The 20,805-nt window shown below is 43.7% G+C and overlaps 1 protein-coding gene and 1 long non-coding RNA gene across 4 annotated transcripts in view; both read left to right on the top strand.

Annotated features, from left to right (window-relative positions):
* The first annotated feature begins 9,562 nt into the window (after positions 1-9,562).
* On the top strand, positions 9,563-12,706 carry LOC146892431 (uncharacterized). The gene is made up of 2 exons (XR_015004479.2): positions 9,563-9,895; positions 10,676-12,706. It is a non-coding gene; the product is annotated as an uncharacterized LOC146892431 (long non-coding RNA).
* Positions 12,707-19,112: 6,406 nt separating this feature from the next.
* Positions 19,113-20,805, top strand: part of Pnpla8 (patatin like domain 8, phospholipase A2) — a 52,865-nt gene continuing 51,172 nt past the window's right edge. Inside the window, exon 1 of one of the 3 annotated variants that reach the window (XM_085697711.2) lies at positions 19,113-19,219. The gene's annotated coding sequence lies outside the window, so the exon portion shown is untranslated. Of the gene's footprint in view, positions 19,220-19,369; positions 19,590-20,805 lie in introns of those variants that run through there. The other 2 variants (XM_085697712.2, XM_085697713.2) reach the window with 2 other exon arrangements.

Below are 20,805 nucleotides of genomic sequence, written 5' to 3'. Positions count from 1 at the left end.
TCCTTTGCCATTGGCACACTCTTCTGGTTCATGGTGTCAGAGGACACCACAATCCCTGGTTCCACTCCTGCTGCACATTCTGTCCCTGATGTACCATATAAAACCCTACACATGAGGTCAGAGGGTGTAAAGCTATCCTCCTTTAATTCCATACCATACCATACCATACCATGCCATGCCATGCCATGCCATGCCATACCATACCATGTGTGTATGCTGGAATCTGGGGTCAGAAGATATGAGATCTCCAAACTTTCCAAAGGTGTGTTCACCAACCATGCTGCATGGACTTTATCTTTTGAAGCCAGGGGATGTGCTACAAAGTGTGGATCATCTGAGCTATTTCACCTATGCCTCATCATCACCGAGTGTCTCCACAACTGAGCTTAAAGCAGTACAGAGCCAAGTGTAATGGTTAATGCTGACTGTCAACTCCACATGATTTGTAATAACTTAAGGGGCAAGATTCTCAGCACAGCTATGAGAGACTGCTTAGGTTGGGCTAGTGTCTAGGCATGTCTGTGAGAGATGATCTTGGTTACTAAAGAAAAGCACCACCGTTTCCTGGCTTGAGTTGTAAACTGTGCCCCCCCCCGAAAGAAAGAAAGAAAGAAAGAAAGAAAGAAAGAAAGAAAGAAAGAAAGAAAGAAAGAAAGAGAAAGAAAAAGAAAAGAAAAGAAGCTAACCAAGCATGGGCATTCATTGCTCTGTTTCTCAACATTGGACTCAAAATAACCAGCTGCCTCAAGATCCAGTCTCCTTGCCTGCCTTCCCAAGATGAACCACATCACTGTGCTTGCCTCAGCCTTTCTTCTGCTGCTGTTAGCAAATATTCTAACACAACCGAATGGAGACAGGGTTTGCTCTGGATCAGTGTTTAAGAGTATGTCTACCATAGGCAAGGGAAGGCGGCCGACCCTTCACATGGCTCCATCACCTTCACAGTCAGAAGGCAGTGGACAACAAGTGTTTGCTGCTGCTCACGGCCCTTCCTCCCCTTCCCCAGATCTTGTCCAAGGAACAGTGCCACCCACAGTGGTGTGTCTTTTCATCTCAGTACATGGAGACTCTCTTCCGCAGAGACACCCAAAGGCTCAGGTCCTCAATTATTCCAGATTCTGTCAAGCTGACCCTGAGTATTAACCTTAAAAACATCAAATTGTGAGCCTTTCCCTCATGAGTTGTTTTCATGAGAGTATTTTACACAGTGCCAACAAATGTTTAACTCATTCAGAAAATGGTACACAAAATGAGGGCCTTGCTGTGACAACCTAACCATGTGGTTTTCAGTCTGTGAGAGCTGTTTTGTGGCTGGAACTCAGAAGAGTTGTTACTTTGGCCACAAAAGTCCTTGGATTTTGCAAACTAACTTTAATGAGCTATTCTGATTGGAGAGCGAAGGCAAGAATGACAAGAACAGTGGAGCCCACTTCAGAGACAACAATGACTATCAGGAACTGGGCCAAGAATTGTTTATTGATATCCTGATGAAGAATCAGAGGAAAGTTTAATTTGAAAATAATGGACAAATTTGTTTGGCGGGAAATTTCAAGACAGTGCTCAGTCTGTGGCCGGGCTACTGTTTACTGCTCATCCAGGTCTACACTGAAATGGAAGAAAAACTAAATCAGGAAAAATATTAAAAATTCGTTTTGGTGAAGAGTATAAACAAGCATAAAATTATCAATGAGGTAGCTTTTAAAGTGACTGTTACAGGGCTTAGCAGCATTAAAAAGAAACCTAGAATCTTGTAGTGGACAGGAAAGGTATACAGAGGAAAGATCACAGTCATCCAAAGCTCCATTTCCTGAAATGAAAACTCATTTGAAAGGAGAGAGGGTAACCGGTCACAGAGACCTCCACTGAAGGAATCCTTCTCAGAAGCATCTGCCCAGAAAGCCATTTCTAAAGGGTCACCACTAAAATGCCAATGCAGCTGTGGTCCAGGGTGGGGCTCTCTCCCTAGACCGCAGCATTATTCATATGTTAATGAGTCTGCAGGCGTGAGAGATGCAAGATTGAAGGGGTCATGGAAGCTTGCTCCACCATTCCAGAGAGCCACTAAGACCGGGCAACATTTGCCAGGGCGAGAGTTCCTGCCAAGAGTTCCCAGAAGACCACCGTGTGGAGCTGCGGAGGTAAAGCTTAAGTTTCAGTGACCTCAGGAGGTTGGAAATTCCAAGACCATAGACTTCCAGCAAAGCTATAGGCATGGTGTTGAGCTGGCCCAAGAGAGAAGCTGTGTGCATTTCACATGGCAGAGCTACCGGAGAGTAGGTGTGGTCATTTAAAAAAAAAGGAAAAGCGCCACAGGAGAGAAAGAAACACCGTTCTACAGAGTTCACACGGAGAGGGCTTTATTAGGGGAAAGGGAACCTAGAATGAGGAATGGGGAAGGGGGATACTGGCCTCTGGAGACAGGGTCAGCAGAAGGGAAGAGAGAGGCAGAGAGAGAGAGAGAAGGGGGAGAGACAGAGATAAGCGGGGGCGGGGAGGGGTGGAATGACAGGACAGGTCCTCACTCCTACTCCTGAGAAGGGGGAGGGGGAGGAGCTCACCAATCCTGCAGTTTTGAAGGGAGGGTTCCAGTGTCCAGAGAAGCAAGGCTCCCGGCAGTGCCTCCGACTGCCTGCTGGTTGGAGAAAGCACCAGAAAAGCCTTTCCAGGGAATCAGTGTTGTAAGTTTTAAAAAGTACTGCGAGAGAGAAAGACACCATGCAACCATGGAAGGGTTTTTATTAGGAAAAGAGAGACCATAAAAAGAGGGAAGGGGAGGGGAGAGACTGGCCTCTGGGGACAGGAGCAGCAGAAGGGAAGAGAGAGGTGGGGTAGACAGGCAGAAAATTAGAGAGAGAGAGAGAGAGAGAGAGAGAGAGAGAGAGAGAGAGAGAGAGAGAGAGAAAGGGGGGAGCAGATCCAGAGAGAGAGAGAGAGAGAGAGACGGAGAAAGAGATGGGAGGTGGCAGGGCCTTCTCAAATGGGAGCATAGTGAATATCCAGGAGGTGCTCTTAGTGGCTACAGCTGAGCACGTACCCTGTCAGGACCCCAAGGGCAGGCAGGTACAGAATACTAACAGAAAAATTTTTTGTTTTGTTTTCAATGGTTGTTGTTTTAGCAGTAAGTAGGCCTCTCTTCTTGTAAACTATGGCATAAACATACAAGCACATCTGATGTTTCTGCGAATGTTTACTCATTTGTCCTTTTCCCAGTAGAGGGCTTAGGTGAAAGCAGTCAGCTCTGCATTTTGGTAGATGTGTCCTGCAGCAAGGCAAGGCTTGTGTCTAATCAGAGGTCTCTGTACTGCAGCTCTCCTGACTCCACTAACAACCAGGCTGTGTTTGTGGATAAACAGATCAGCCTCTGCCTCCAGCGGGGAGTGTCCTGCAGTTATGAGTGGCTGACCTGAGCTGTCCAGCAAGTCCTCACAGTGACAGAGAGGGATTTCAGGGTGGTCATTGGGCATCAGTGTTGCAGGGTTGAGACTGCACAGCATCAAACACGAGATGGGCTGATCAACCAACAAACTCCAATGTTGAGAGATGTGGGTATTTGACTTCCTCCAGACATTTGCCCCTTAAGAGAGTTTTTAGAGCGTGCGAGTATTAAGTCAGGTTCTGGTCCAGGGCGAGCTGGTCAGTTTCTCTTAATAGTATCGCAGTTTTGATTATGGCATACAAATAGAATGGCCAGCCAGAGGTTACCAGTTCCAGACGTGTGGAGAAATAGGTTACAGGGCCCTGCCAGGGTCCCAGGGTCTGAGTCAAAACACCCTATGCCCTGAGTTTCATGAATGAAAAGGTGGAACAGTAGGGCCAAAGCTAGGGCTCAGGCTAGAGTCTGCTTTAGTTCCTGGAAAGGCCTTTCTCTGTTCCGGCTCACCTCAAAGGCTGTCTGTCTGGCAGGCCCCGAGTCTTTTTCATGGAAACATAATATCCCAATATCAAGAGCGGGTAGAGCAGGTGGCCATATTGCCTATTGGCAATAGACGATCATCTACACATGGGAGCAAGGTTGAATTAGAGTGTGACAGCCTGAATCCTGTTAAATCTCTGTGTAATACCTCGTCAAAGGGTATAGAGTAATTTTTTCAACCCTTTGGTGGTTGTGTCCATGTCCAGGTTAGGTAGTCTCACTGGACACTGCATCAGTCTATTCAAAGGCAAATATGAACTGGCTCACTAGTGCTAGGGAAGTGGAGAAGAAAGCATCCTTTAAAAAAGATCTCTCTAATCCCAAGGAGACTTCCTTGGGCCTATCCCTCTTTAACCAGAACCAGATCTGAATTCATTATTTAGATTTACCTCCTATGGGCCTCAGAAGGACCCCGTTTTGGTGCTGGGAACACGACAGTCACTCAGACCTCTCCTGACTCCGTGAGATGACTAGGGCCCTGAACATTTGTCATAACAGGGGCACTCCTCTATCGCAACCTCTCCCTGGCCAGAAAAGCCAGGAGGAAGGCTGATCTCACTGGGGGCATCCAAATTAGATGATCCACAAGAGAAAGTTATAGACAACCAGGGTGATTAAAAGTTTTAGTTCACTATCAATGGCCAGACCAAAAGGGCTTGTTCCTCCAGAAAGGCTGTTGGTGCCCAAACTGGGGGAGGGGGATGGGTAACATTAGCGAGGGATTCACAGTGGCTTGGTAACACCCGTTTTTTGTGAGGATCGGAGTAATCTCCAGACACTATATAATATGTTTTGAACTGTGGACAAGGTCATGGGCAGTCCCAGAAGTGTCCCTATGAATGTGGCTGTTGGGGTGGAAGGCTGAGGAGTGACCAGGCAGTCACAAAATAACACTGGGACAGGATGGCATTCATTGCTTTAGTCATTTAAATCTGACCACACGGAAACATAAAAATATGATTCCAGAGCACCACCACATTTTGAATTACAATTTTCAGGTATGTGGAGATCCATATTTTTAGAAGACCCCATGGGACTCTTTGCATTGAAAAATCAGTAAACTAACTCAAAGGATACTATATCACAATTACCCCATACTTCTCTTTCTTGATGATCTGAATCTGATGTAATTATTTTATTTTTTCTTCCTTTGTAACCTAATGTTGTTAGTTCAAAATTTGGTTAAAAGGGGACCAGTGAGATTGTACCGCTTGTGAGATTCCTTTTCAAATACTAGTATGCTTGCCAGTATTCCTAGTCAGTGCAGTTCCCAGAGAGAAATGTAGTTCTCATGTATTGTAGGAGGTCGCTTGTTTGTTCCCAGCTGCCCAGAACTGAAATAATCACACAGAAAACTATATTACTTAAACCAATGCTCGGCCTATTTGTGGAGGCCCAAAGAGGCCAAAGGTCAGAGAGCTTGGGACTTGCTTTTAGTTCATTCAAAATTATTATGCTTCTAACTCAAACAAAGGTCCCACCTAGTTGTAAATCAGAGTTCTGCCCTCTCAAGACTACTGTAAACAGGTGTGGCTAGTTGCCAGACTAGAAATAGGGAAGTAGTTGGTTCCTACAAAATCTAAGGACCCAACTAAATTCCAGTTCCCTTTATGGAAATAACTTGGGATTCCACCCAGGGAGTGGTTTGCATACAAAAAGTTTGGTCTTGGGTGTGAGTCAAGGGCATGAGCGGTGAATGTACCCCCTGGCTTTCAATTTGTATGTTAATGCAGTCCTTTTGTTCCACTCCTACCTTTTGAAATCAGAGGATTATTAAGCTGTTGGAAATAAAACATGAACAAATTTTCAGTACTCACTGAAATTCCCTCCCGATACTATCCTATGGTTTCTGCTTTTTATTATTTTTGTTTATGTCTTTGTAATCTTTACTATATTTCTAAATTTCCACACCTTCACTCTGGAAGAAAGGTATTTTGTCAAGGCTGCCCCTCCCACACCTATTAGCTCTAGCTTCTTATTGGCCATCTCTTACATCTCAATTTAACCCATTTCTATTAATTTATATTTTACTATGAGGCTTGTGGCCTACCAGAGCAAGGTTCTAGCTGGCAGCTCGTGTCTTTCTCCTCTGGCAGCTCCATGGCATCTCCTTGCCTCTGCCTTCTTTCTCCCAGCATTCAATTTGGTTTTCTCTGCCTAACTCTACTCTACCCTATCACAGGCCAGAGCAATTTCTTTATTTATTAACCAATAAAAACAATACATATATTGGATTTCCCCACAGTAATTTTAGAAGACAACATCCCTTCTCCTAACAAAGTTTGTCCTCAGGGTTAAAGATATAAATTGGGGTTGATTATAATTGGTTTAGGGTTAGGGATTGGGGTGGAAATAATGTAGGCTGAGGGATCTCTTTGGAAAAGAAAAACAAGAGGGAATTGGATGGGATAATAGTTAGATCAGTGTGAGCTTATTCACACTAATAATAATAGTGAGTAATAGAGTGAATAATTGTGAGTTATTTATAAGCAATTTATATTGGTATAGATTCTTGTATATTGATACAAATTCAAATTATATTGAATATATTGTTATTTTTGTCTACAATATTTGTACACTTAGGCAAAGTTATTTTGTCATATTGCATGCATGCATGCTTCTACCACTACTTAAGACATTTTGTATATTGATACAATTTTAGGATATATTTATCATATTGCACTATACATTTCTACCTCTAATCAAGATACTTATACATTTTGAGGTCATTGTCCTGATTTGTTGCACAGTTGTTTAAAGATTGCTTAATAGTCTAATATGAAGTGTTAGTCTTTAAGCTATATAGGTATTAAGAATTATAGAATATGGCATTTAAATAATTTAGGGTTCTGTTGACATGAGACATGATTGTTCCTAGCAGCACCAATCTAATCCTAAGAGAATGTTGAGCACCAAAGACACTCCACTTGTCGCTTGCTTTCTTCTTGGCAGAACTGGCCTTTGGGCAAGGAACTGCCCATGCATTGACCACTGACAAAATGCACAATGTCAGGACAGGACAAGTGGAATACAAGAAAAAAGACTGTCAAATCTTGCCAAGACAGGGTAACATGGTTTTGAAAAATTTCCTACCTTTGAAAATGGTCTGTCAGTTACTCTAGGCCTTACTCAAAGGTGGTTACTCCAATGTCGCAAATGAGACTTTGGGTGATTGCCCAGGTAAACAGTTGTTTCTGTCATTTGTTGTACATTTTGAAAGTTGTTTGATTGCACTTCCTACTTACTCAAGTAATACTATTTCCCTTCTCAGGTCTAATCATGGTTAATTTCCTCTCATGACTTGACCAAGTTATTTATAATACAAGACTTAGATTCCTTAGTTTAGGCTAATTATTGAAACATTTACTACGTTTTGTGGGAATTGCAGCCCTGAGTTACATTTCCCTGCCCCCATTTGAGGTGCTTATCTGCAAAGAAAACATAATAACATCCCTCTGCTCCTGGAGTTGGGTAAGGAAGTTTGAGTGCACATGATCATTCCTTGATCCCTGCTGGGGTCAGGTGACAGTTCCTGCTGGGGTCAGGTGACAGTTCCTACTGGGGTCAGGTGACAGTCCCTGCTGGGGTCAGGTGACAGTCTCTTCGCTGCCCCCTCCTCATTTGGTGCCATGGTATAAAAGCTAGCCCCAGCAGAACAATAAAGAAGCTGTTTCACCTCAACCTCATGCTCTGTGAATTCATTCAACCTGGACACCCTCCGCCGAGACTCTTAGTTCCAGCCCACGTGGGCCCAGTATTTGGAGGCCCCCCCCCAAGATCGGAAAGAGAGGTTTGTGGACCGGACAGTCCTGTAGCTGGCCAGGATGCATTGGGGATTAAAAGATAATTAAGAGATAAGAGATAATTAAGATAATTAAGAAATAATTAAGAGATAAGAGATAATTAAAAAGCAATGGGAAATATCCCGGGTAAATCAGAGTTAAAGTTTCAGTTAAAGAGATTGTTGAAAGAACAGGGAACAACTGTAAAAACTAAGACTTTAGAAGATTTTCTTAAAACTATAGAAACGTGGAGTCCCTGGTTCATCACCAGTGGCCAAACAGGTTCATATTTCTGAATGGGAACAGGTTCACGGGGATCTTCAAAAAACTTTGAGAAAGGAGGGGCCTGAAGTTCTGCCAATCGCCATGTTCTCCCTTTGGAGACTGATCAGGGATGCTTTGCTTACAGAGAAAGTCCAGGTTAAGCAGGCTTTGGAAGCAACAAAAAAGATGTTATCTGAGATTCAAGATCATGAGACTAAGGCTTCCCTTTGTTCTGATGTGGCCTCTGACACAAAGGCAGAACCGCTCCCTCAGCCTGCTAAGGGGAGGCCCGGTAAGGTAGAGGAGAGGAAGACTAAAAAGAAAAAACCTCCAGACAGGGAGGAGGGAAATGAGTCATGGGACAGAGTTTCCTCTCAGAACTTAGGGGCTCGTCCCAAGCAAAATTCTTCGGCGCAAACACGCCTCTATCCCTCTTTGTCTGATTTTGAAGAGAGCTTGGGGGAATCAACAGATTCAGAAGAGGAAACTTTGGAGGGAGAAATCGCAGCACTGCAGCGGGAATTAGGGAATTACGCAGGGCCCTTTTAAAAGAAAAGACAAAAGGGACCTCTGGGGAGAAGGACAAGCCCCCTCCTTATCCTCTTTCTGATGCAATCAGGACTTCTCCGGCCCCTCCCTTTCAGTTGGGCTCAGAGGAGGCTCCCTGCGGAGGTGTTACCCGTTTCCCCTAAGAAGGTAGTGACCCCATATTATGAAATGGTGCTACAGCTCCTATGGAAGGCATATGATTTTAGTTTACAAGTTTTTGGCAGGATCCCAAATAAATTTCTAATCCCTTATCAAAAAGAGGAAATAACAATTTGTATACTGATAGTATATATTTGGCAGGGATTGTTTGGGCCATTGGAAACCTCACCATATATATTACCTACCTCTCATTTTTCCACCTTTTGGTTCAGCTGCAAAGTCTCATATGCCAAAGAATGTTTCCTGCCTTTGTTGGCCACATTCGGGCCCATACTGATCTGCCAGGGCCCTTGGCAGAGGGAAATAAGCTTGCAGATTCCCTCACCCACCCAATGGCATTGTTCCTTTCTGAGGAACAATGAGCCCGTCACCTTCATGAAAAGTATCATTTAAATGCCTCTTCTCTAAAGTTTCACTCTGGCTGTACTCCAGCCACAACTACTCAAATCACATCCCAATGTCCAGCTTGTGCTCCATTTCATAATGCCCCCAACGAAGGTGTCAATCCTCAAGGCCTCTGTCCTAACCACCTTTGGCAGATGGATGTTACCCATTTGTCTCAAGCTGGCAGACTTGAATTTTTATATGTCTCTGTAGGCACTTATTCCAAGGTAATTTATGCCTCCCTACATTCAGGAGAAAAGATTAAGGACATTATTGCTCATTGTCTACAGGCTTTTGCCTATATGGGCATCCCAGATTTTCTCAAAACAGACAACGGACTGGCTTATACCAGCCAACGGTTTGCAAAATTTTGCCAAGAACATCAAATTACACATACCTTTGGAATTCCACATAATCCCACAGGACAGGCCATAGTGGAGGACATGCATGCTACCCTTAAACAATTTTTTTTGTAAAATAAAGAAGGGGGAGTATATCACCTCCCCAAATACCCAGTTATCTACAATTTTATACATTTTAAATTTTTTAACAGCTCTATCAACAATGGAGAGACATTGTCAGAAACCTTCCCAATCTCTGGGTTGGATTAAATGGAAGGATAGTATCACGGGACAATGGCAATCACCCACACCCATGTTGGCTAGGGTGAGGGGAGCCATTTGCGTCTTCCCTCCAGGAACCAAAAAACCCATCTGGGTGCCGGAGCGGAATGTTCAGCCACTGGAGCCAGGCCCTACTGGCCCTGATAATATGGATTCAAGTGAAGAAGATCGAGGGAGCCCTGAGATGGGCACTGGTGAGGAATCCACCCATCCTGATGCCAGTAAGTAAAATAAGCTCTGTTTTTCCATCCTTTTATTCCACCAATTATACCTTGGGGGTTCCTGCAGCAAATACAGCATTAGAAAGATCTTCATTGGGTAATTTAACGTTTGATATATCCCATGCCCTCTGCTTCCAGAAGATTAGCAATATTTCAGAGATGCCTAGTATCTCTCTTTCTGGACCATGCATGGTCCTTAGTAATTATTCTCTGGGAGACTTTTCTTCTAATTCTTCTGGGCATCCCTGTTTTGGATTGAGAGATCTCTTTTACCCAATAAATTTTAAAAGAAATGTTTCTGGACTTCCAACTCCTCTGAGACCAGCTCCCTTATGTTGGAAGACGCTACAATCCTTCAGATTGTACTTACCATTACCTTGGGGAAATTGTGCTCCTAAGGAACCATGAAAATTGGAGGGAGATAAATATTTATGGTGGTTTGGTCACTGGCCTACCTTTAAAAACTCCTTGAGAGGGGCCTTTGATTATTCCTATAGAAATCCAAATATGGCAGGAGTTTCACCTATGTTCTCATGGCATGTTTCTCTGCGGCCCTCGTGCGTGTACAGATATTAGGCCTTTAGCCCTTCAAAGGGGCTTGGCTTTCAGTGCTACAGCCAGATGGAACACATCAGACATCTTTGAAACCTCCCTCCAGATTAATTATGCAGCGGGAATGAATTTCTCTGTTGTCAGCCTAGCTTGTGTTCTGCCTCCCTTTATGTTTGTCTCCTTTAATGGGTCAGTCGGGGAGGATGGTGTCCTTGATTGTTCTTCCAGCTCCTGCTTTTTGAGCAACTGCTGGTCCCTGACGGATGAGTCTGTGCTGATGGTGAGAATTCCTGCTCTGGTTCCTCTGGTGGTAGAAGATCCACATGATGGACAAGAGCTTATCTTGTATCGAGAGAGAAGAGACTTTGGGATCACCGCCGCAGTCATCGCAGCCATCGCTATATCAGCCACAGCTGTCACCGTTGCGGGAATCACCGTGTCCCAGAATGCAGCTACTGCAGAGACTGTTAACACTCTTGTTGCCCGTGTTACCCAGGCCTTAGAGACTCAAAATACCATTGACTCACATATTCAATTGGGGATGTTATATTTAAATCAGCAAACAGCCTTATTGCAGGAACAGATTAATGTGTTGTGAATGGCGCAACAAGCCTCTTGTTCTCATTTTTATCATTCTGCCTGTGTGACCCTTATGGAAGTGAAAAATATGTCCTTTGAGGTGCAACACCTTAATGCTTACCTTAGGGGGCCTTGGATTGATTCCTTTGTAAACTTTATCCACTCTTTGTTACATCAAATTATTGCAATTTAATTGTTAAACCTGTATCTGCTGAGGGATGGTGGAATACCATGGCCCAGATTGGGGGTTGGGCACAGCGATGGGGAGGTGCCTTGTCCCTGGGGATCTTGGAACTAGTAGGGGTGGCAGTAGGCCTGCTCCTCTTAAAACGAGTCCTAAACACCTTCACCACGACTGAGCTTGTCCAACGTCAGGTGTTACTCAGTCTGGCCCATAACTCTCCCGGAAGTCATGAGGTATGGCTGCAGATGCTGGAAAAATGAGGATCTTCAAGGACGGGCAACCTGTGAGGAGACCCCCCCCCCCACCTAAGACAGGGTATCAGGGGCCCAATGATGGGTAAGGGAAGGTACTTCCCTCGCAGGACCTAAGACAGGACCCTTCATTATAAAATAAAATAGGGGGAATTGTGGGAATTGCAGCCCCGAGTTACATTTCCCTGCCCCCATTTGAGGTGCTTATCTGCAAAGAAAACATAATAATTTCCTTCTGCTCCTGGAGTTGGGTAAGGAAGTTTGAGTGCATGTTATCATTCCTTGATCCCTGCTGGGGTCAGGTGACAGTCCCTTCGCAGCCCCCTCCTGATTTGGTGCCATGGTATAAAAGCTAGCCCCAGCAGAACAATAAAGAAGCTGCTGTTCCACCTCAACCTTGTGCTCTGTGAATTCATTCAACCTGGACACCCTCCGCCGAGACTCTTGATTCCAGCCCGTGCGGGTGCGGTAACGTTTCTTGCTTGATATTGTTTATACTGGTTGTAATTCTCATTTTAATACTTGATATTTGTTCTTATTGTATATTGTTCCACCCGTATCTGCGCCTCCCTCTCCCGGTACGGCTCACGTGCCCCCGTACCTCCCACGAGTTTGGGCAAGGGCCTGAGGATTGAACAGAGACACACACACAGAGACCTGGGTCATTCGTCAAGAAATAGCCGAATGCCAATTTATTTAGCTTTCTGCAAGGTTAATATACCTTTGCCCCAGTAAAGGAGATACTCTCCCAGCCAGACAGGGAAGCCAGGGCGAAGGGCCTGGCGCTGTGTGAGAGATTCCTCCCAGGCAGGGGGTAGTGGGCGGAGAGCTGCGAAAGACAGTCGAGAGGGGACTAGGTGCCGCGGGAACTCTTCTGGGCAGGTGGGAAATTACCATTTCAAGCGTAAAACAAAGCCTACAGCTGAATCACCAGGCTGGAGCAGAATGAGCACAGAAATTAGCAGGAAGCTTGGCTGGCTAACATAAACAGTCCTTGCAAGTTGCGCCTCAAGGAGCAGGGGAAATCCCAGGATCCTACAGTGTATAATTTTGTGTTAGACTTAGAACTCTCTTATTTAAACTAAAGGGGGAGATGCTTTTCAGTTACCAATCCACTTGGACATACTATAAATGGTGCGCTCCCTCTCTCTTTCGTCTGCTGGATTCTGTTGCTGTTTTCTGTTCAAGCAGAGGACTGTGATCTGTAAGTCTACCCCTAAATAAATAACCCTTTATAATACTCAATTCTGAGCAAGTGTGGGATTTCTTTTTAGTGTCTGTCTTCACACATGCCAACACAGTATTCATCTCACTGCCCATGAATAAAAAGGAAATGCCAACTTCCAAGTCTTAGGATATAAGAATTATATTTTTAAGGTCATACTGATTCATTTGGTGAATCTTGAAGTAAACTGAAAGCCTTCTAGAAAGGATTTTCCATTCTAGATGCCTTTAGGCTTTGAATTAGCATTTTAAAAGTACATTATGTATGTTATTTTTATATATATATGATAAATAATTTAACAAATACTAGGCATTTTATATGTATTATTGCTGTGGAATAATCCTTCTATACATGTTGTAAATTATACTGTGATTGGATTAATAAACAAGCTGATAGGAAAATAGCTGGACAGGATAAGGTTAGGCGGGGAAGATCAGACTAAGACATAGGAAGGAAAAGGGTAGAATCGGGAGTTGCCAGCGAGACACAGAAAGGAAACAGGAGGAGGAAGATGAAAGAAAGGTAATATTGTATGCCAGAATGTAGATTAATATAAATGAATTAATTTAAATTGTAAGAGCTAGTTAGTGATAAGCCTGAGCATCTATAATTAATATTGAATCTCCATGTTGGTTATTTGAGAACTAACAGATGGGAAAGAAAAATCTGCCTACATGATATCTCATTTAAGCTTCCATAAAACCTTACAAGATGGATATCATTAAGCCACTCCCTACGTTTAACTAAGAAAATTAAGACTCAGAAGGGTTATAAGTCTTGCTCAACCTAGTTCATGGGGCTCTGATGACATATTTTTATAAAATATAAGCAAGTGTTTGCTGCCTTTTAAAAATAGACAATCTATCTTGAACAGAATCTAAATGTTCTTGAAAACATTTTTCTGCTGTTGTAAATGAAATTTAAAGTTGAGAAACTGCTAAGCAACTTTTCTGTCCCACCTGGTCCCATAGTTGTTCAGTGCCAAAAAAATACACAGAGGTCTACATTAATTATAAACTGATTAGCCTGTTAGCTCAGGCTTCTTATTAAATCTTATAACTTATATTAGCCCATAATTCTTGTCTGTGTTAGCCACATGACTTGGTACCTTTTTTGGCAAGGTAGTCACATCTTGCTTGCTCTGTGTCTGGGTGACTACTGCAGACTGAATCTTTCCTCCTCCCAGAATTCTCCTGCTCTCATTGCCCTGCCTCTACTTTCTGCCTGGTTGCCCCACCTATACTTCCTGACTGGCTACTGGCCCATCAGCATTTTATTAAACAAGTACAAGAAACAAATCTTTACAGGGTAAAACCATTGTCCCACAGCAGTAAACTTCTCAAGTAAATGTCACAGTAAGAGTTTCTGTCTCCAAAGCACTCACTTCCCAAAGGCTGCAGCTCCATGGAGACTCTCTGAATTCTCAACACTATCAAGCACATGGAAAGAAAAGATGCTACTCATTCCATTGAAGCTTCACACTACTTCATTCATGCTTCCAGCCAGCATTAATCTGCTTGCTGCATTGTCCACGCTCATTTGTCCCGAGATGAATTCTGTGGTCTGTGATAGCAGTTGTTTTCATGGAAGACCCAACATGCTAGGGCACTGCTGAGGGCCTTAGGGAAGGCAGCCTGAGTACACTGTCCAATCACCAAACCTCATTCCTGTGCCATAGGTCATGAAACCTTTGAATGATTAAGCCAGGTTTCTGAGAACTTTCTTTTTTTTTAATATTTTTTATGGTTTATTTAAATTTATTTTATGTGCATTGGTGTGAAGGTGTCAGATCCCCTGCAACTGGATCTTCAGACAGTTGTGAGCTGCCATGTGGGTGCTGGGAATTGAACCCGGGTCCTCTGCAAGAGCAGTATGTGCTCTTAACCACTGAGCCACCTCTCCAGCCCCCTCTGAGAGCTTTCAATGTGAGAAAAGGGAAGTTTGTAGAAGTAATTATATGTACAATATTTTAACCAGTAAGTAGGGACAGTAAGACTCCAGCCCTTCTATCCCTGAAGTTAAGCAATACAAATACTGATACCTGTTTATAAGAAACCAACATAAAATTGAGTATCAGGATCACTTTTAGGCTATTTTTCTGAAATTTTAACTGGATGAAATATTCTACGAATAGATAAGGCAACAAATGTTAGCTAATCAATAAAATGCATCTCAGATTCAGAAGCAACTTAAAGTGTGTCAATAGGTTTCAACTTTGTGTTAAGTTCTTTGGCAAAATCTAGGATATGATTAGTCTAACAATAAAGCTACTGTGCTTTTTTTAATCCAGAAAATTACCTTATATAATTGGTTTATTTTTCTATCAGGAAGTTAGATAAACTGGCCTCAAGGCAAGCAGAAAAATTCAGCTTATCTAGACCATCTAGTTATCTAGTTATCTTGATGGTAACTTTGGGGTGGTAAAGGAATGGTTTTATTAACAGTCTAAAGAGGAAAACAGTGTAATAGGCTCATCATCTCCTTCAACCTTCGCCCTCTCTCACTACCAAAAGTAATGGGGTTGAAAGGCTTATACATTACTGCATTACCCTTTTGTTTTCAAGTCTGGCAGGGACTCAAAGCACCCGGAATAACAAGTGCACATTCAGCTCCAGTTGTCAGCCGACCCTTTTAACACGTTTCCATTACTAAGAGGAAGGAACAAGCAGTCACTTTCATACATACATCATGATGAGCACCCGATGACTAAGCTATTCCCTCACTGCCTTCCATCAGGGTGTCCCTTCTCCCTGTAAAGCTCTGGCCTTTCTTTACTTACTGCATACAATACACCTGCCACCTGCCTTCCTTCTCACAATCCAATCTCTTAAGACTTGGCTTAAAAGTTGTCCTACCTGCCACTCCAAGGAAGTTTAACGTTGAGATCCATGAAGGTGCCCTTCTTCACAAGTAGTGAAATGCTGGTGCTAAGCATACAAAAGACACTCAGAAAGCTTTGAGTCAACGATTTAAATTGATTTAATATGCGCTCACCAAATGTTTACTGAATGTCTACTAAATACAGCATCTCAGTGCTACAGATAAAGATATTTTCCCTTTTATAGCTCCAAATTATATGCAGCTAATTAGAAGATGAATTTTGTTGAAGCAAAACATTATGTATTTAGTGGTTTAAAACAAGTGTATTATGTCGCAGTTCAATAGATCAAAAGTCTGTTTGAATTACTGGCTGGGTGTTTTGTCATAGGTCTCAGAAGGATAAACTTAAGGTATCAGCAGAAACAGGATTTTATACGTAGGTTTGAGGAAGGAATGTACTTTCAATTAATTGTGATTACTAGATTATAAGTAAGGCCATTATTTTGTACAATAAATTATATATTAATAAAATAAAAGTGCAAACATTTAAGGGTCTACTAGATTGATGGAGAATTCAGTTCAGTCGGATGTTCCCACCAATGCATCTTAAAAGTGCCTCAATTTGCCTTTCTTGTGTTGTGAAACTATACAACCTTCATGAAACTGCCACTGCACAGAAATGTGATACTTGAGAAAAACAAATCCAGGCTCTGAGGCTCTGGCCACTGTGTGTGGCTCCAGGATAAACTATCTTTTGTTTCTTTTGAGGCGAGAACTCGGTTTTTGCATAAACACCGTTCCTTATCAAATCTCTCTACACCTCCTCCTTACATCTTGAATCTAACTTTCCTTCTGTCACATCTTTGCTGCTGTTATAGGCTGCTATGTAAACAGACTGGGCCTGTAAGAATGTAATGTCAGAGCCTAGCTGTTGCTCGGGCCACAATACCTTGCAGTAGCTCTTCCCCCTTTTCAGATACCTACAGGAACCTTACTGGGATCCGTGTCTGTGATTCTCTAGTTAAGAAACTCATAGGTGCCAAAATCTCTCACCTGGAGAATAAATTCACATCAAATGGGGTTATAAATGGTCTTACAGCCTGTATCCCCCCACCCCCTTGCCTGCCTCCTGCCTGGGAATCAGAAAGCCTGGCTGTAGGCTTGTCCTGTAAAACTACCCTCACGTCAGAAAGATATGAGACCTCAACTTCTGCCACAAAGACCCTGATTTCTTCTTCAGAGCCCTGATCAAACTTCTGTCTGTTCATGGCTTTAATAACTCTTCCAGTAATCTCTTTATCCCCAACAATCTGTCTCTGTTCCTCTTGAACCCACATCTGAGTGTTTTCAGGGTCCCCACGGAAAATTAAGGGTAACTCCCTTTCTTAAAATCTGTGACCTTAATCACATATACAAAACTCCCTTTTCATGCAGCATAATATATTCACAGGTTCCAAGGACTGCCTATAACAGGACTCCAGACCGTAGTGTGCCCTATGCTGTAGAATAATGTTTTTGTACACTTAAGAAATGTCACTCTGATTGGTTTAATAAAAAGCTGAATGGTCAATAGCTAGGTAGGATTTCCAGACACACAGGACACTGGGAGGAAGAAGGGGGAGATCCCAGAAATGCAGAACAAACAGCATGGGCATTACAAAGTAAAGGTAATCAAGGCACATAAAAGAACATATATTAAAAGATATGGGTTAATTTAAGTTGTAACAACTAGTTGAAAACAAGCCTAAGCTATTGGTCAAGCCTTCATAATTAATAATGAGTCTTTGTGTTGTGACTGGGGAACTAGCTTGGCAGGACAGAGAAAAACTCACTATACCCTCAGGCTCTGGGACTGGGGGTAAGGGCAGGTGTTAAGAGGTCACATAGTCAAATCTTATTGGAGGTGGATTGCTGGTCCAAGCTTTCTGCTCTGGGAAAACACATGACTGCATCTGCAGTTTTGAAAGCTGACAACCTGTGCAAGACAGTGGGTGAGAGGTTAGTTACAAACTGTAGAACCTGTTTCTGTAAGACTGACAAGCAGCAAGCTCTAAAGCAAGGAAAACAAAAAAACAGAGCTGAAGGAATGGCAGGAGCTGGTGATGTGAGATCCACCAAGCTTCATTATTGATTAAAGGCCTAGTCATTAACAAGGAAGGAAAGGGAGGGATAGGAGGAACTGAGTTACGTGGAAAGTTTTGATACAGGAAAAACACCTGGGCATTTTCTATTATCTAACTAACTTAAGGAATTAATGCAAAGGGAGAGGGTATGGTGGTGAACTCACTCCTTGACGAACATTTAGTTAGGTTCCTTTTGTGACTTTTCACAGGTACTATCATGCTTTGAGCTCCTTAGACCTTTCTAAGACCAGTGTTAGCAAAAATTCTCTAAGTCGTATAAAATGAGTACCGTCCTGGGTCACTGGTCACTCTCACCTGCCCTCAGCAAGAATGTGTTAGCTTTGGTTGTCATGTCACCTCTGTACAGTCTTTCATCCAATGAGCACCCCCTTTGCCTGTTGCCTCTAAATTCCACTCTTTGTTGTGTCAGAACTTGGGCCTGATAGCTCACTATAGCAATAGTTCTGAGCAATCTTTTCACTGTTTCAACAGTGTCAGGGTATTTTAACAATGAGAAACCAAGAACTAAAGTTACTTCCTAGCCATTTTAATTTGTGGAGTACAAATTTAACTATGGCGTAGCCGCTTAATAGCTAACACACTGTTAGGGTTTACCAGACATTATGGTGGACACAACCAAACTTTTTGAGTCCCCCCCCAATCTAACATGCTCGTTTTTTCTTTTTCTCTTTCTCTTTTTTAGGGGAGGAGAAAGTGTTAAGGTCACCCTATGTAGACCAGGCTGGCCTCTGAGTTTATAATCCCTCTACATGCTTAAACTCTGTACTGCTGGTACCCCTTAATTAAATGCTGGCACCCCTTAATTAAAATTCAGTGAGTCTGGCAACAAATATAAAACCCTTCCTAAAGGGCTTTACAATCATCTTCATTTTATAGGGCTGCAGAACCCTACCACCCCGTGCCCTGAGTATCTATCTGACGCTCTACTTAACTAGCTGATACTTGTTTGCCTCTCTAGTATACAAAACCCATCAGAACTTTGACGTGTGGCAGTATACCAGTGGGGCAGTATACGCTAACTTCCACAGGACATGATGAAAAATAGCTTTTCGGTCGAGAGAGCGGGTAGCCATGAAAGAGACAATGAGAAGGTGCCACTACTGCACTATCACAAGGTCCAGCCAGTCTGCTCAGACCCTGCCGGCTATTAAAGCAGTTCCCAGAGACCGGGGCAACACAGAGCACGCGCAGAGCCTGCAGGCACGCTCAGCTGAAAACGGATGACGATCAGCAAGCAAGCCATTAGGGACTCTACGCTGCGATCCAGAACTGAGCTTAAAAGCCATGGACTTGTCCGCGACCGAGGAGCCCAGCTTGCCCTCCCGCCGCCACCGAGCGTCTCGCAGCCCACCCGCACCCAGCTCCCTCCTACGGCCACGGCAAGCAGCACAAACCTAGGAGGGTTAGCGGCAGAAACCCCACCCAGCGACTACGTCATTTCCGTTGGGGCGGGGCGGGGCGCGGGGGAGGGAGGGCGGCGCGCCCGGGCGGTCGTCTGTTTGGGTTCCGGGCGCCGCTGCTGACGCGGACGGAGGCAGGCGAGTGGCCGCCGTGACTGCCTGCGTCCCGGTGAGTGGCGGAGGGCCGGCGGGTGGCGGGTGGCGTCCGCGGCCGGGCTGGCTCCCGTCGCCCCCGGGGTCGGGCCGCCGGTTGTTGTGGTTGGTCGCGTCCCGCCCCCGCCCGTGGGCCCGCCCGGCTCCTCCCTCGGCCCGGCTGCGCGCTGGGTCCTGGACAGGGTGCTCGGGCAGTTAGTCCACCGGAGACCTGACGGTTTCTCTGTCATACGTCGTCCTTGACCCGGCAACCCGCAGCTTGCGTTTTGACTCCTCGGCGATTTGTCTGTTAGTTCGCCTGTGATCCTTTCCCAGACTGCTGTTGCTTAAGCAGAATCGGACGTTCGTGTCTTTTAAAAGATGAAGAAAACTGTCTGAGTCATCAGGTTGTAGTGCCTCTCGTCTCTGTCGTCTCTGTCATTTCTGTCATGATGCTGGGCGGGGGGGAGGGGGGAAACCTGTTTCCACGCCCAATACAGTGATCATTTTAAGGAAAAGTAGTGACATTCCGAGGAATGTCTTAGAGATAGATGTTGACATAAGCGACTCTCGTAGAATACGTTTTAAAATGCTATTTTTATTTCCAAGAACAGTGGTATTCTAGAACTGCATTCTTGATTGTAAACAATGTATTTCAGGCAATCAGGATGGTGCGTTACCACAACGAAAGAAAGTATAATGATGTCACTTGATAGTTTTTGCTTATCTTTGTATTTCGTTTGTCTTGTTTTTCTATTCCTATTTTAAAATCTTCCTAGCGTTGGCCCTCCTCGTTAGTGCTGTTGGATTAATGAAAGGGTTAGTTCACTGATTTCTATTAGTAGGCATTCTCACGCAGAATTGATACAAGAACAGCCTGTACTTGGCGTTGTTTTCCTCAGCCAGTAAAGACGGAATTTGTTGCTTCATTTGGGGAGCATACCTTTGTAAAAAGGTCAGAGCTAGACTCTTGTTTCCTTTCAGTTCCGACTCTTTACTCTGCTTTTCTTGTATTTTATTCTCTTTGGTATCTATGCTTAGAAAGTTATTGCTGAATTTTATAGACAACTCTTCTTCAAAGCTTTCTGGTTTACTTGTGTGCTTTTTCTTTCTGTTCCTAACTTTGGATGCCACTCAAAGTATAGGGTGTGTTTGTATCTAGACACGTTTTGAAAAGAGAAGAGCTTGAAGAGGTCATTTTTGTTAGGTTCGGTCCATCCAAATACGGCAGGCCAGCCTTTGGTAAACCCTTCTGACATTACCGGGTGTGTTGTCACTGTGCGGATCATTTCATACATAAATGCAGTCTCTCTTTCAGCTCCCTATCATTACTTGAGTCTGTAAACTGGTGCTTGTCACCAAATCCAGTTTTTGTTTCTAAAAAATATTTTACTTTTATTTTTAATTATGTGTCTATACATAGCTAGTGCAAACGTAAGTGTGTTTTCAGATACCAAAAAAAAAAAAAAAGGTGTTGGATGTCTTGGGGAGTGCAGACAGTTGTGAGCTGGCAGCTGTAGCAGCCTGATGTGGGTTCTGGGAATGGACCTCTAGGTCTCTGTAAGAAGAGCACACGCTCTTAACCAGGGAGTCGTCTTCCCAGCCCCATTCCTTTTATATATC

Source organism: Myodes glareolus, chromosome 11 (genome assembly GCF_982192425.1).
Source record: "Myodes glareolus chromosome 11, mMyoGla1.1, whole genome shotgun sequence".
NCBI lineage: Eukaryota > Metazoa > Chordata > Mammalia > Rodentia > Cricetidae > Myodes > Myodes glareolus.
Note: the sequence above shows the minus strand (reverse complement) of the source record. Positions and strands in the feature narration are given on the sequence as shown.